The following is a 17474-nucleotide window of genomic DNA, read 5'->3' on the forward strand; positions in this document are numbered from 1 at the left end:
ACCAACTTATGGTGACCCCTTCCATGGGGCATTTCAGGCATGAGGTGAGCAGAGGTGGTTTGCCATTGCCTTCCTCTGTGTAACAAAGCCAGTGTTCAGTGGTGGTCCCCAATCCAAACATTAACTATGACTGACAATACTTAATTCCCAACCCTGACAAGCTCAGGTCAGCCTGGGGTTTTCAGGCTGTGTGGCTTCTGTGACCTGGGAGTAAATGCAGTAAACCCTAACTGCACAGGCTGTTCCAGGCCAAGAAAAAGATCAAACTGATGAGTAAACATCACAATAATGCAACTCCACCAGAGGTGTAGCTGGGCCATACTGTGCCCGGTGTGCACTTTGCGTTTGCTGCCCCCCCACCCTCCCACCTTAGTTCAGCCTGAAAGTGCAGGCTGGAAAAAGTGGTCTGTTCACTTGAGGCTGAAAATGGCCTGGTGGGAACTACACTTCCCAGGAGACCTTGTGAGCCCCAAGGTGAGAGTGTGGGGGTGGTGTGCAATTTTCCATCCCCAGGCATGCACCTGGTGCAATGCATACCCCCGGCTCCCTGGTAGCTCCACCTCTGAACTCCACTAATCTGTTTCACAACTTGCCTCTATTGGGTTCACAATGGTAGCGTTTATACTCTGCTTTATTTGTAAACTGACAGAATGTGGAATGGACTTAGCTCACCTGCCTCCACAGGGGATGTTAGTCTCATTTTTACATTTAAAAAAAATCCTTTTACACTCTTGGGTGCTTATTCTGCAATACATGCATTTGATCAGGCATGGAAAGCAGAAGCATGCTGTTCTGCCAAATACTAGCTGTGGTAGAGTTACTCACAAAGGTGCTGTAACAATGAAGCCAGTGTCCCTTCAATTAGATCACAGGAAAACCAAGACTGGGTTCACATTAGTCATTTTTATCCTGATTGACTGCTGGAGATACTACAGAAAGAAAGGTTCTGCACTGCCACAACATTTGCCCTTTGCCTCTGGCAATCTAGTATTAAACCTTTAAAAACTGAAATTTATGAAATAGCTGTGTTTATATTTTGGGTGCAGTCAGTCAATGGACCCTTGCTACTGATCAACCTTCCTTGGAGGAACCCAAAGCTCCCTTCCCAACTATCCTGTGAGGTAGGTAATGCTTAATGGGGATTTGTATCCCAGCCTTCCCCTTTTTAGTCCATTTTCTAACTACTGTGCCACACTGGGTTTCTGTTAAAATTACCACTGCCTACCAGCACCTTCTGTGTAGTAGTAACTTTTCAGAGATCTATAAAGCAGTTCTGTGAAAAGTGTTCCCAAGACAGCCTACTTCCATGATACCCATGAGCACTAAAGGATCCAACTGTGGCCAATTATCAGCTGATCAGATAGAGGAATCATTTTTAAATCTCAGGATATCTGTTAAGAGGACTGGATGTTACTGCTCTTAAATAATTGCCCCACGTATTTAATTGAGGGGTCTACACTTCATGCAGATACATTAACGGTGGTGGCTCACAGCTAATTAATTGGCCTGTCTATCACTCCTCGATAATTTGTCATTTCAGCAGAATCACTCCTGAAAACATTGGTTGAATTATTTGAAACTGCTGTCCCCTTCCCCATTTTATAAGGATTCTAACACTGGTCTTGAGTGTCAAGTTACACATTCATCATTAAGGTTTTAGTTGGTGCACAGTAGTAGCTGAGAATGAGTCAATGTTGAAAGCAGTAAATTAATGAAATTAATATAGTTCTGAAGTTCATTGAATGAGGAAATTTCAGGTTTAATTAAACTGAGGGACTATGTGCACCTTCTCCATTGTGGCCTCCAATTTGTGGAGCAGGTTGTCGGAGGAAGGCTATATGAAGAAAAATTACTCTGCCTGGCTCAAAAGAACAGCAATAAAACCATAAACTTTAATAGAAATGATTAAAAGCACTATATCCAATAACCCAAATATCAACAATGGAAACAATAATGCAATGCATGAACAACACAGACAGACAGAGAAGGAATCTATTAGTTCTGGAAAAATGGAAGCATCAGATAGAATAAGTGAGATGTCGTCTATGTAACGCCAGTATAGTGGAAAATATGGCCAAAATTATTATGCATTGGGTTGCAAATAACATATCCATAATGTTTCTGGCTCATTCTTTATATTGAGATTAGGAAGGCTCCCACTGTCCTTGACTTTGCAAATGATGCAAAACTGAATTGTTACAGAAGGCTTTTCTGTACAGGCAATACAATTGCACAATACTAAATGATTCACAAAGTTACTTAGAAAAATTGTTAGGGTCTGTGGTCTATACTACCATGTATAGGTCATTGAAACTAGAATTCTAATATGGAATTTTGCATTATTTGCAGCCCCACCCAAAGGGCTGGGATGCTAGGGATGGTGCTACTGTTGTGCCACCACACCTCCTCCAGAAGGTTTGCAGGCGGCACGGGTACGCAGTGAATGCCAAAACCTTCCCGCCCACCTGCAAGACCTCCATAATCCAAAACGGACTTTTGGGTGGCGTTAAATCCAAGGGCTATGCCAGGGCATTCCCAGCTCCAAAGGCTGGTGGCAGCTTAAAGATTTCCCTGGGTTTCTTTTTTCATTCCACCCCCTGCCTTCTCCCGCCCATACCACTGCCCACCTCCCTCCAATGCATCCTCCATTTTGTTAAGATTTGCATTTTTGGGAGGTTCGTGCAGTGAAATTTCTTCTTTTTAAAAATTTTCACTGCTTTGTATCGACAGTGCAGTGAAGCCAGTGAAACTGACACAGCTTGGTTAGCTGTAAGAGTACATCTCAGCTCCCAATTGCCAAGTTTTGCTTGAAAGGGGATAGAAGGGGAAGCAGGGGAGCTTTTTTATATGAAACTAGCGGGGCCCAGCCATGCGTTGCTGTGGCTTATTGTGGTGAAATGGAAAAGGAACAGTAGCAGCAAATCAATTGCAGAGGCCAGCAGTACGTGCTCATGCAAACACGCAGCCTGATACTGTGCGATGTCATTGATGTGTGTGCCCACATTCCCGGGGGGGGGGGAATGGAAAGGTGCCCCTCCCACACATCTAGGCTGGCTGGTCATGATCCTTTACCTGGGAGTAAGGTTGGTTGGTGGCAATGGGTGTTGCTTCTGAGGAAACCCTCTGAGGGGTGCGACGCAGCCATTCAAAGTATGTCACAGTTGCTGTACCAAGCTTACTCCTGAGTAATGCGTGCCTGGTTTTCTTAACTGTAACCGCAGTATTCAGGGAATCTAGGGTGCCTGGCCCCTCCCTCCCGTCCTTTGCATGTCGCCCCTCACTCTCTTCCCTCCCTCACTTCTGTTCCCTTGCATGCCACCCCCCTCCTTCCCTTCCCTTCCCCTCCACTAGAGTGGGTGGGTCATATCAAGATGCTGGGCCCCCTGTCTCCCCGCCCTTGAATGCCACCCCTTACTGTCTCCCCTCTCTCACTTCTCTTCCCTTGCATGCCTCCCACTCCGTCCCTTTCCTCTCCCTCCCGCTCTTCTCTTGCATGCCACCCCTCCCTCTCCCTCCCTTCCCTCTCCCTCGTGTGTATGTGTGTGTATGTGTTTCACTTCCACTCAAGTTACTGCCTATGTACTGTTTTCACTGCTCATATCTGGCCATCTGAGTGAACATTCTAAGCAGCACGAACATTCTAAGGGTGACAGTTATACACAGGCAGCTGCAAGTCCTTCACCAGGGAGCGCCAGGAAAAAGGCGTTTTACCTGGGCCAGGTGTGAAATTTCAGGAATGTGAACATCTAAAAACACTCTTGCCTGGCTGACTACAGTGGCTGGGAATTTTCAGAGGAATTGGCCCAGCAGTTACTGAGTTATACTATCATCAACAAAAACACTGTAAGCTTTTTATATATATAGATGTGAGGCTGATTGCTCTGGGATCATCTTGTCTCTGCCACTAGCCATTCCCACACACACCAGCCTCCCCCCACAATCACACAACACTTAAATACTGACTTTGATTGTCCCCCCCCCCCATGGTCAATAAACTATCAAAAATGGATCAAAAAAGGCCAGCAGGCAACTTCCCATAATGCACTGGAACAAATCAAGCTGGCAGGCAAAATTGCAGATTGGGCTGGTTAGGGACACTTCAGGGGAAGGAAATCAGGGAAGCAAAGGATGTGCAAACAGAAAAACCTCCCCATGAGGCAGATTCAGGATCGACTGCTTATCAGCTGTGCTATAAGTACTACATGCACAAATGGCCTATGTCACCTGCCTTGAGTCCAAGTGAAAAAGGCAGACTATAAATAATGTGTTATGTCATGCAAGATTGGTTACTCTCATTCAAAAAGTTTTTCATTTTAAATCCTTTATTATAATATGTATATTTACACAGAGTTTGTGGGTAACCACATGTGATTGTTTCCTGTGGCCTGGACACAAATACATTTGTTGATGTAGATGGGACTTCGATTCATTTCTCATACAGGAATATGGGGACCACCAACCCAGTTGATACAAATGTAGCCCCAAGTGGTGCTAACCACCTCAAACAGAAGCATGTTGACATGCTGTTCATCAATGGCTTTAGTAAGTCTAGTGTCAGAAAAAGAACATTCAGTGTTGTGACAATTCTGCATGTGCGGAAGGGGCCTTTTACTGTTGCAGAAAACTATTGATCAAATAGTGTGTATGTATGTGTCTGTGTAGGAGATTTTACTCCTAATAACTTTGTATTTTTCACATCCTAAGTATCCTTGTGGTGTGGTTTGTCATCTGATTTACGAAATCCAATTCTTGCTTGGAAGCAAGAAACTTGAAGTAGGGGTGGCGAGCTGAAGAAAGCAAGTGAAGCTGAAACCAGTAATGAAGTTTACCCTGGGAACGCCCAGGCATGGAGAGGAAGGAAGAAGGTTTCCTGGGGAATAAAGAACTTTATTGACCTTTGAAAACTAACCAAAACAGCCAGAGTTGGCTCTATTGTCTAAGAGAGGCTTAATCCAATGGAAGCTGAGAGGGGGAAATGAAATAAATATGAGAGAACAGCAATACAAACAACAAACATCATCACCACTCAGCATTACAGTTCCCCTCCTGCTGAGAACAAATCTCCCCATTGTGGAAAACACATTAGAATCCAGTCTTGTACCCAAAAAGCTTAAATAAATCTGGAATACAGTTAATCCCAATATGTCCACAATCTACCTATAGCACTTTGTGCCAATTTACTGGTTCTCAGACTAATTACTAATTATTTTCTTACATTTTCCCATGTTCCTTCCTTTTAAAAAATCCCTTCTAAACTTTAGCAGTTTTTTAAAGAATAAACTTTTTTAAAAAGTAACAGCAGATTTATGGTTCAATTTCTATAGAACCACAAAGTGTACTCCAGAGTAGAAAACAAGATGTCACTCAAGCAAGTGAGCTAAGTTACACAAGAAGTCTAAAAAACTTGTCCTGGTCATCCTAATATTGAATATGGCAATCAGATCTTTAAGATAGGCACCATTAATAGAACTCCCCCAGTCAATAATACTAAATAAAAATACAGTTTTTACTCTCCTGCAAGTTAATCATTTGATTGATGTATAACATACCTAATCTTGATAATTCCATACTTTGTCTACTCTTTCTCTATTTTCAGAAGCATATTACTTTCTGCTTCTCAAAAGCATACACTTTCTTATTTTTGCTCCTAATAAAGAACAGGCTTTTGAAAAGTACTTTACCATTCTTTAGCGAAACATAGTAATGATAACATTAGCTACTATACGCACAAACAACAATGTTCATAAAAGAGTGGGATCTTTTCCTGCCCCAAAGCTTTGTTTTCCATTCCGGTAGTTCTTGTCTCCATCTGTATGTAGTTAGCGCAAGAATATCTCTTCTATAATTTAGTTACCTTTTTTTTTAATTGTAAGGGCGTGTTGTTTGATGTGCTTTCACTTTAATGTGAAGCACACCATTACTGGGTTAATGATCATGAGCTGTCATCACAGTCACTTTGAAAGGTGGCAGTGATGAATTGAGCCAGCAGCACTGAGGGAGGCTGATCACTGGACGCACTGAAGTTTGTTTAAGCTGGGCTTGATAATGGGACTGCATCTGTGAGGAGATGTTTCCAGTCATTCTTTGGACAGAAGACATTCCCTGGCATCAGGCTCCCTCCCCCTCTCCCCTTTTTGTATGGAAAAAGTTAATCTGAATTCTACTCTCACAACTGGTGGCCTAAACAGCACACTTCTAGATTTGAGGAAGGGTAATTGTAGGTGTTGCCCAAAGACTCTCTGGGGGTGTGGGAGATAAAGGATCTACAGTGTGTAGAATTCTGTATTATATTTACATCACCTACTATTTATTAGTTATTTAGGATATTTCTATGTTGCCTCTTCAGACTCCTGTTTGATGCAGCTTACCATTAAAATCATGTCACAGGATAAAAAACAAGTTATTAGGAACAAGCCACAGGACATAAAACATCATTAAAAATTATCCATAAAACACAAGCAGACCATTAAAACCTGGCAAGATTTTTAAAAATACCCTTCATTAAATGCCTGAGTAAAAAGATGTGTTTTGGCCTACTGCCTAAAAGAGAATAAGGTAGGCACCTGGTGACCCTCGAAGAGGGCAGTGAGGTAACACCACAGATATTCCATTTCTGGTTGCCACTCACATCTGAAGGCAGGGGCACAGACAACAGGGATTCAGACGAAGGTTGCCAGCCTGCAGGTGGCAGCTAGAGATCCCCTGGGACAACAACTGATCGCCAGGCATCAGAGATCAGTTCTGTAACTCCTCAACACCTGGTACCAAAACAGCACAGTCTTTACCTTCTATAAATATAATTCAGTAGTGTGTTCCAGACAATACATCAGAAAAAAGCAATGGCTGCTAGGAAGTGTAGTCCTCGGCAATGCAGGGGGACCGCATTCTAGCTTCTCCGGGGGGAGGGGGCAGGAGTACACTTCCCAGTAGGCCTGGCTGCCAGCTCCAAAAGGCAGAGAGGACACACAGTTAAAGCCACGCGTGCCACAGACTGCAACAGCTGTTTGGAAACAGCAGTCAAAACATGCAAAACATGGAATTTAGAGACAACTGCCTCTTCCCTCCTGCCTCCATTTGCCTGGAAAACTTTCCTTTCACAGGGACAGAGAGCTAGGGTAGGGTAGCAGAAAGAAAAGAGGAAGTTGGGGTAGGGAGAGAAAAAGAGTTGGAATAAGTGGGCAGAAAGAGATAGCTGGGACAGGGGGCAGAAGGAGAGACTTGGCTAGTATACCAAACAGCTTTGTAGCTGCAAAGTAGCTATAGTGTAAGGTGACCAGCCATCCCAATTTTCGCGGGACACTCACGCTTTTGCGCAATGTGTCCCGCGTCCCACCGGGCTTTGACATTGTCCCATTAGGCAATGTGCTCCTGCAGCCGTGTGCACACTGCCTTTTGCGGCGGCGCTCCCCATCAGGAAACAGGGAGGCGCCCCAGAAGGCAGTGCGGCAGTGCAGGAGCACACTGCCTTTTGCGTTGGCGCCTTTTGTGCGGCGCTCCCCAGTCAGGAAACAGGGAAGCGCCCCAGAAGGCACTGCGGCTGCCGCAGTGCCTTCTGGGGCACTTCCCTATTTCTTGACCGGGGAGCGCCGCCGCAAAAGGCAGTGTGCTCATGCGGGTGCGTGCGCGCGCACGTGTGCGTGGCCGCCCCGCTTTTCAATCGTAAAAATCTGGTCACCTTACTATAGTGCTAACTTCGATTCCATTCTGAATTTCTACCTTTCATGGTACCTGTGAACTAGAAAATATCAATTTTCCCCAGGACCATGATGGGTCATGGGTAGAGGCCGCTCAGTTTGTTATTCTTGCGCATGTGTAAAGTGCTGCCAATATAAACACATCAGCAACCATTAACATATATGTCACAAACTTAAATAAAACCAAACAGTAAAACATTTTAAAAAGCATTGTGTTCATGTATAAGTTAGTGAATGACTGACTGGTTTGTTCACTTTTCATTGAAACAACTGGCTGAGAACTAATGCATGGATTGGAGCTACGCCTCCCCTCCAGCTGTCCAAGAGTGCACATAACATGTTGCCAGTTCAACAGCACTATTTATGTAAAAAGTGTCAAGTCCAACTTGTATGAAATGCTTCCCCTAGGGTTCAGGGGGGGGGGGGGCGTGTTAAGCAGCACCCTGTTCAATGTTCTCTCTCCTAGCTCTATTCCCCTCTGAGCTGGGATCCAGAGCTGGTGAATCCTCCTCAACCTCCTTCCTCAAACCTTTTAAAGACCTTAGCCAGGTCTGAGGCAGGCCACTAACCAGAAGCCCTGTGAAGGAGTGGCCACACCTGTGACAGGTCATTGACAACCTTGGATCCATCTTTTCAGGCTGTTCCCTTTCCTGGTTGGAGCCAAGAGACAACTGATTATCAAACAGACAGATGTCAAAGGGCCAGGTGTCATTACCCGGCTGATTCTTAAAGGACTCATTGCCAGTGATAAATTGGCTGGCATCTTTCTCTTTAGACAGTTTGTCTGTGGCTCCAATGGACCAGACAGGAATTGGATTTGGGGCTGGAGAGTGCCAAGGACAAGGAGGTTCTGGAGTTGTCCCTATCACTCCCCACAGAAAATAACCTGCTAAACAGGCTCAAGCGGCTCATGAACAACCAAACCATCTGTCAAAAACAACAACAACAAAAACCAGGCCCCCTGCTTGAGATGGGTAAGAAGTACATGATCTGAAAAGGTGTGTCCTTGACCATTTCTAGAGAATACAAGTACCCAATGTGATTGCATCTATTTCTCAGCCTTTCCCAAGCTTATCACTGGAGTCATCATAATGAACAAACTAACAAATGAGAAAATGGTTGTATGTGATGTGATACTAAATATTCAGAACCTAAAACAAAATATTTTATTTCAAAATAGTGTTGTTATAACTAACCTGAACTAAAAATATTCATTCAGAAATATTTTAATCTAGCTGTTCCAGTACTTGGCTGACTGGCTTAGCGCTGAAGAGTAATTGGGAAGGCAGGGGAAAAGAAACTGACAGAGACTAGCATAGTTAGACTTAGAGCTTACCTAAATTAAGCATATATTATTTCCTACCATCCTCTCTGCTGAAGGCTCACATTCATCATTAACAGCACAGTCAAAGGGGTAAAAATTAACTTAATTAAACAGCAGTAAATAACCAGTGCTCTGACCTGGATGGTCCAGGGTAGCCTGATTTAAATCAGAAACTAAGCAAGGTTAGTCTGGTCAGTATGTGGAGACCACCAAAGGATACCAAGGTCACTACACACAGGCAGACAACGGCAAGTCACTTCTGAACATCTCTTGTCTTGAAAATCCTACAGGGTCACCAAAAATCAGCTACTACTTGACTGCACTTTCCACCACCACCATCAAAAAACTAATAAAAGTAGGTGGTAAAAATGTCCTATTTAAAACAGTAGGAGAATACGACACATGCCAAAACAGTATATTCAACAAGCTGCAATGTAGCAGAAAGCACACTGTACTGAGCCAGGCCATCTCCAACCCATCACACCCCAAGCAAGCACACTCAACAACTTTTACAAATAATGATTTAATCTGCTTTCTAATCCTACGCACCTGTTCCTTTTGGATAAATGCAATCCACCCAGAACAGCCTGAGTCTTTAATGCTTACTTGGCTACATTATTGATCAACAGCACCTCAAGCTTGTCTGATTAAACTTGTCTGGGTAAGCAGAAGTCTTTCTATTTTATTCTTTTCTCCCACTACTGTGTCTGTGTGAAACAGTAACAAATGCTTTGCTTGCATATGCTGGAATACGGGCAGGCAACATTGCAGAGTGATAAAAGCAAAAGTCAAATTTGCCTGCTTCCAAACACTAGTCAACAACTGTTATGCCATGTTAGTATATACTGTACTACTATCTTTAATCAGAGAAAGAGAGAGATTACACCAAAATCAGATGAGAGGAAACAGATAAATTATAGAACAGCTAGACCTCTATAATGTTTGCACAGCAGTTGTGGAGGAGGGGAGAATTGTGTATGGGTTAAATCTCTACTACATATTTTTCCCAGGATGACAAAGGAGGAGGAGGAGGAGTAGCTGGTTTTTATACCCAGCTCTTATCTATTGTTAAGGAGTCTCAAAGTGATATACAATCACTTTCCCTTCCTTCCCCACAACAGACACCTTGTGAGGTAAGTGGGAACTGTGACTAGCCCAAGGTCACCCCAGCAGGCTTCATGTGTAGGAGTTGGAAAACAAACCCAGTTCTTCAGATTAGAGTCTGCTACTATTAACCACTACACCACGTTGGGTCTATTGATTGCAGCTTTGTTTATTTAATTTTTAAAAAATATTTGTACCCTGCCTCATACTAGAATTTCTAGGCAGCTTACAAAGGTTAAAAACAATAAAAACCATAATAAAAATAATCATGAATAAAGTATTACAATTCAAACAACAATAAAAAATCACATTAAAATAACCTCCTAGCCTCTCCGACACCCCAGACCAACAGCTTTAGAGGGGGTTTTCAGGGAGGCTAGCCAAATGTCTGAATGAAAAAGGTCTCCATACTCCTAAACCCATAAAAGCTGGCACATGGTGAATCTCTGAGGAGAGACTGTTTCATAGCGAGGGTGGGGGGCAATCACAGAGAAAGTCAGTGTCAGTTGCAGTTAGCTCATTTTTGGACTCACAACCTCCAATTCACCCACCAAGGAAGCAGGTATTGGAGCACTGATCTAAAATGTAAGCAAAAACATATCATGTCTGTTAGAATGGAGAACTAGACATTGTTCCTTCTCATTATTTACTTAACGGTAATTGCCTTTGGTTCTTTCAGCATTTTTCTCTAGCATGACACCAATATCAGAGCTTAGCTGAAAGAAAATATTTCAAGGACTGGAGTGTATTAAGGAAAAGTACAGGAGAGAACAAGATTTAGATCCTTTTACGCAGACATCCGTTATTGTTTCAAAATAGATCCCCATCCCTCATGCTAGACAATAGGTAGGTTCATACATAAGGAATCCACTGTTGTATACTTTTTAAAAAATAATTTTTATTGTATCATTTGAATTTTACAGTTTATAGTAATTTCCTTCTTCATACATTTTCAAACAATACATTTTCCCCCTTTTCTCCCCCCCCCCGTTTCATCTTCCTCATAGTTTTGTCACTCAAACAGCAGTAAGTTCATTCTCTGTAGCCTCTTTTCCCATATTTCTTCAGTGATTCGAGCTTCTTTCATCCAGTCCACGTATATTATCCATATCTTCAAGATTTCATTCTGTTTATCTTGCCACGTCTTATTTTTGGTTAATATATCGAAAATATCAAGTGTCACTTGTTCCCAGATATATTCTAGCCATTTCTGTAATGTCCATTTTTTCTTTTCTTTCCAGCCCAAGGCTATTGTTGCATGGGCTGCTTTAATCATTATTTTATACATATAACTATATTTTTATCCACCTTTCTATCCTCCATTACACCCATGAACATTAAGTCATTATTTAAATCAATATTAATCTTCACCAGTTTCTCGATATGTAACAATACATTTGTCCAAAATTTTTTCACTTCTGCACATTCTATCCACATATGGCTATAATTGTTGTATACTTTTTTGATCACTTGCTTTCTTGGGTTGCCAACTGTCTCCCTCTGACTGGACTGTAAGCAGGAATCGTAGTTTTTTATAAAATTGATACCCTTTACTTAAAAGCTGACAGGAAAGATCCTTCAAACAAGGGTACAGTTCCTAGGAATGCCATGCTATCTGGTTAGAAATGTGTTTCCCAATTAAACCAAGAACAATCAATGCATAAAGGAAATAAACATATTCAGTAATAATGATAACACAGAATATTTTTGTAAAAAACCAAATGTGCATATACCTAAAGTCAAATTTCTTCCATAGGGTTTCATACAGAGAATACTTGTTTAATTTACTGAGTGAGAAAGAGATTGCTTATCAGAGGCAGAGTGATAAGAGTATCATACTGAGAGAAGGCTTAGAGAGTCGTGCCCCCAGCATTTAGCAGGGCAGTGAAAATGTAATGTGGCTAGACAACACGAATATTAAAACAAGGAGCTTGAGACTAAAATTGCCTTTGTGATGCATGCTCAGAAGTTGTGCCTATCAATTGGCTGCTGTGGGACTTGGAGGTTTAGAGACTGGTTTGGGTTCAGGCAGGGAGGGCGCAAAATAAACAAATCTGCTGGTGAGAGTGACTAGTGTTAGGTTAGGGAAAGGGTCACTGAAAGGTCAAGCGCCTTGGATCTGGAGAGTTAGGTTGTCTGTTTACTCACTCAAAAGAAGTAGGGGGTGCTGGAATACTCTCTGATCCTCAGATGTATAGTTGCTGAAAAGACATAGGAGGATCTTGGGTAGATCCTTTTTTTTAATGCAAAAAAGGCAGCAGTCTGTTAGAGGAAGTTGCAGTTGAATTACTCTTATGGGCAAAAAAATTTTTTTATCAGATCTATGAACTACTTTGAGAAGGCAGTAAATTTGAGTTCCACAAGTTCTTGCAACAAGAATTATAAAAAATACACAGAAGTAATATGGAAAGGAAAGGAGTATGCACCTAGTAGTGGAGAAAGCAGAAGAAGGAAAAGAAGGTGTTTTCTTTTTAATGGAAGGGTGAAAGATGCTTCAGTGAGGAATCATATCCAAATATTGAAGAAAGGTTAATTGTAAGGGGCATGGTAGTAAATACTAATCAAGAGTGCATTCCCTACTGTGCAAAACTACTGTGTAGTTTTTTATGTTTATTTAATAGAATACATTATAAAGCACAGGTATTTTTAAGGGCAAATAAATTATTTCTAATTGGAATGACAATTTCTGTTCTAAACCAGATTGTTGATCTTCTGAACATTCTTGGTAATTTACTTAGTCAAAAGTATGGAACGATACAAACGCACAAATGTAGGATTGTAAAAGATGGACTCAAATGAAAAATAGGGTAGTAGGAAAATACCATACATAGACTGCTTTTTGCCCATGTGTAAACAAAATTTTTATATAAAAATACCCCTCCCCTTCCCTTGCATGCCACCCTCCCCCTCCCTCCCCTCCCTCCGCTAGGGTGGGTGGGCCATGTCCAGATGCCAGGCCCCCTTCCCTCCCTTGCATGCCACACCTCACTCCCTCTGCCCCCTCCCTCACTCCCCTTCCTTTGCATGCCACCTCCCACTCCCTCCCCTCCCCCTCCACTAGGGTGGGTGGGTCATGTCCAAATGCTGGGCCCCCTCCCTTGCATGCCACAGTCAGCAGGTTGTGAACCTCTAGATTGGACCTGGAGTTCTCCCAGAATTACCATTGATCTCCAGACTATAGTGATCAGCTCTCAATTGCGAAAAGGGCAGTTTCGGTGGACTTTATGTAATCACATCCTTGCTCTCTCCCCACCCCAAACCCTATCTTCAATCAGTGTGGATGAAATTCTCTGAGATTGTACCTTTTCCCTAAAGGACTTTCTTCAACAAATTTCAGAAAGAGAGGAGAAACTAAGCCCCCCTTTTGTAGGCAATTATAATGCTTACTTGCAAAGTGTTCATAGAGAGGTATGTCAAAATTGATACATTCTCATTTTTTTTCCTTTTCATAGACATGACATCCCTCTACATGTAGACCTATCCACCAGCTTTGTTCTGTCAACAATTGTTTTGGAGGTTCCCTCTATTCAGGAGGGCCTCCTTTCTGGAGGTCTCAGAGAAAGCATTCAGTGATAGTCCCTATTCTATGGAGTGCTACACCAGAGGAGATGAATACACATCTTTTCTGGTTAGGTTACACACATTCTTCTAAGGCGCTATTCCAACATACTGTTTTGAAAGAACTGATGGCTCTGACTTATTGAATTTTACTGTTGGACAGAGACAACGGTGAAAATATTGTCTTTTCTGTATGCTGCCTGTTGATATTTTTCAAAGTCAACCATACCATTTTGGGATCTAGTTCTAATGAGACGTTGCATAATTATTTCATTGTATTATTTTTACTGAGTACTGAATTAGTATGAAAAAGTCTGAAAGGGACAATAAAAAGAATCAAATAACTTTCAGATTTGAAATTTTTTAAATCTTCAGTAGTGGAGACTCAGTCAGAATGCATACTGCAGATTAGAAACCTAAGAGGTTAACAGTATGGTTAACAAACAAAGTAAGGAGTCACCAAAGCAAAGGAGTCTCTCCTTTAACATTTTTAAGTCTTGCCCAAACAATCTAAACAAGAAGCAGCACAGGTCTGCCAAAACACATTTTAATTGATGACAAAGTGGCAGAGAAGGAATATGTTAAGAAAAAAAAACCCCAAATCATAAAGATAAACAACAAAAAATCAGTCAGGGAGACAGTAGGGGCTTTGGATGATAAAGGGTGAAAGGATTTCAAAAAGAGGATAGAGAATTTGTAGGGAAGCTGCATGAATTCTTTGCAAAGTATTTATTGTGGAAAATGTCAGACATTAATCTACTCCAGAGCTGCTGATTCCAACAATGGTTTTGCAGAACTGAATCAAAATAGAGGTATTGAGAGATTATGAACAAGTTGCTAGTATTCTTAAGGTAACTAACAATTCACCTGAGGATTCTTAAAGAACTCAAAGATAAAACTGTTGATTTCCTAACAAAAATATAGAAGTTGCTAAAATCCACACTCTGCCCAGAAGATCGGAAAGTAGAAAAATAAATATTGGAAACTTCATAGCAGTTTATTTTCTGTTCCTCATCATTAGGAAAATGTTATTAACACTTGCACTATTAAGAAAGGGGACAAAATGGACCTACAAAACTACAGGCCAATAAGCTTGCTTGACACAGTGGCAAATTTATGTAGTAAATATGTGCTGTTCATGCTCGAAGACTGGGTGATTGGGAACCAAATTACACCAGCACCAGGCAGGATTTGGAAAGGGCATTTGTACTGTTGATTATTGCCAGACCCTCCACCAACTGGCCTTCTCAGTGTAAATGGCCCAATGAAAGCACTATGCATAATTTGTTGATTTGGCTGCTGCATTCAATTCCTTTAATAGAAACCATCTATGGTAAAAATTAGCAGATTTGAACATTAGCGAACTGTTATTACTACTGCTGTGTGAGTTGCACATGGACATCTGTGCCTAAATTACAGTGGGAACATCTGGTTCTCTAACCAATAAAACTCCAATTTATAAGGAGATGAAGAGGGAGTCTTATGTTGGCAGGAGGTGGGGCCATGGCAGGGCCAAAGATGAGGCAGCAGGGCCACTGTCGATGGATTTTGAGCCCGGGGCAGCAGCAGCTGAAGGCAAGCCACGAGCCCACCAGCTGCTGTGCCCTCCCCACTGCTGCACCCCCCCCCCCGGCTCAAGGTGGACCGTGGGGGGGCACAGTGGTGGGATTCTACTGAACCCGTGCGAACCAGCTGAATCCCACCGCTGCTCTGAAGAAGACGTTTGGGTCGAAACACATCAGGTCAATCCTGACAAAAGTTTATGTGCTAGCAGATCAATATTTGTAATAGTTTATGTGCTATTATTGTATGTGTGGGGGGTATTGTTGGAGTTGCAACTCCTGGGTGTATATTTCCATTGAATTTCCACCATGTTAAATGGTTGTAAATATTTTTAATATCATTTTTGTGAGTACAGTGTAATAAAAACGTTTTGTATATACTTAAGATTTTAATATTCCCTCAGCTTTTTTCAACCTTTTGGTTCCTGGTTTAAAATTTTACTGTGACACTGAGAAAATAATATTCCTGCTATCAGACTCTGATGATTATATCTCTTACAGAATGTCAGTGTATGCCCCGGGCAGCCAAGAAAATAAGGGTCAATGTAGTTACTATGAGAACATTGACTGAAATTAACCTAATATTATTATTTATATAATAGCAATATTACCATTGGTTCTATTCAAGTTTGTGTCTATTTGTCCATAACTAAAAGCATATCCTTGTGTGCTATGGGGAAATGATCATGCAGTTTTGTTTTTCATTGTCAAACTGCAGCTGACTTACGACTACCTCATAGCGTTTTCAACATAGCGTTTGGATTTATACCCACCCCCGTTTCTCTCCTGTAAGGAGACTCAAAGGGGCTTACAAGTTCCTTTCCCTCCCCCCTCCAACAATAAACACCCTGTGAGGTAGGTGGGGCTGAGAGAGCTCCGAAGAACTGTGACTAGCCCAAGGTCACCCAGATGGCATGTGTTGGAAGTGCACAGACTAATCTTGTTCCCCAAATAAGCCTCCACAGCTCAAGTGGCAGAGCGGGGAATCAAACCCGGTTTTCCAGATTAGAGTGCACCTGCTCTTAACCACTTCGCCACTGCGTTTGCCATTGTTTGCCATTGCCTGCTTCTGCATAGCAACCCTAGTATTCCTCAATAGTCTCCCATCCAAATGCTAACCAGGGCCAACCCTGTTTAACAGCCAAGTTCTGGCTAGCCTGGGTTATATAGGTTATTTATTTGTTCATCAATTAATGTACATCCTCATGCGCTATGAGTTATAATACTCTCTAAAACATTCTGGTTGCCCTTTCCTAGAAGACTTTGACTTTTCCTTCAAAGCCCCTTCTAGACTAGCAACGTAAATAACTGCAGTCAGCAAAAGGAACCATTCCCTTGGAGTACTTTGCCAAGTATCTGCAAACATTTAGATACACAAAACTACAGCTGTCAGCTTAAAAACCATTGTCTCCTTAGTGACACTTTTCTCTGAAAGTTACTTACTAGAGGGCAATGTTGACAAAGCAAATGAATTCCATAGATACTAAAGCCCACCTCCCTCTTCTCCCCCTACACCATGAAAGGTGTGGTGGTATTTATTTAAAGCAACTTGAATATAATTGCCCTTATTTAAGGTTAGAGTTGAGAGCAACTTGACTTCAAAACACTGAGAAGGGTGGCAAGTTTGGTTTCTTACTGGGGTAGATCGTGCCATGCAGAGTAGAAGAGACAGGAGTGGTACAGAGACAATGACTTCTTCATTTATGGTGATAAATTCTTTGTCCCCGTTATTTTCTGCCATAGATGCTACTTTATCTACACTGTTCTCATCACACATTTCTCCTTTCACAGAACAATCCTTGAGATTATTCAAAAGCCAATATGCAGACCAAAATCACCTCAGACAACCTTTCTTCTCCAATAAACTCCAATCTAGTTAGCAGTCTTAACATTCTAAGGGAGAATACACTTTTTTTTGAGACATTGGTTGTTTTGATTGCTACTTTTTAAGATAGCTGAGAATGTATATCTTTGAAGCACTATTCTGATGGTCATATTTCATTTATCTTGGGAAAAAAAACTTTTACAGGAATTCTACAGCTACCCAGCATGGTGGTGAACAAATAGGCCAGCAACACTCTTTTTGATTTATGACTATCAGAAACTGTGGCAGGAAGCTGCATACATCACAATAACCTGAAACTCCACCTTATGTCAACAAGCCATTGAATCAGAAGGCTGCAAGGTCTTTGCATGGCTTGGGATTGTGTACAGTATCCAACCCCCATATTA

Source organism: Sphaerodactylus townsendi, linkage group LG09, assembly GCF_021028975.2.
Source record: "Sphaerodactylus townsendi isolate TG3544 linkage group LG09, MPM_Stown_v2.3, whole genome shotgun sequence".
Classification (NCBI taxonomy): Eukaryota; Metazoa; Chordata; class Lepidosauria; order Squamata; family Sphaerodactylidae; genus Sphaerodactylus; species Sphaerodactylus townsendi.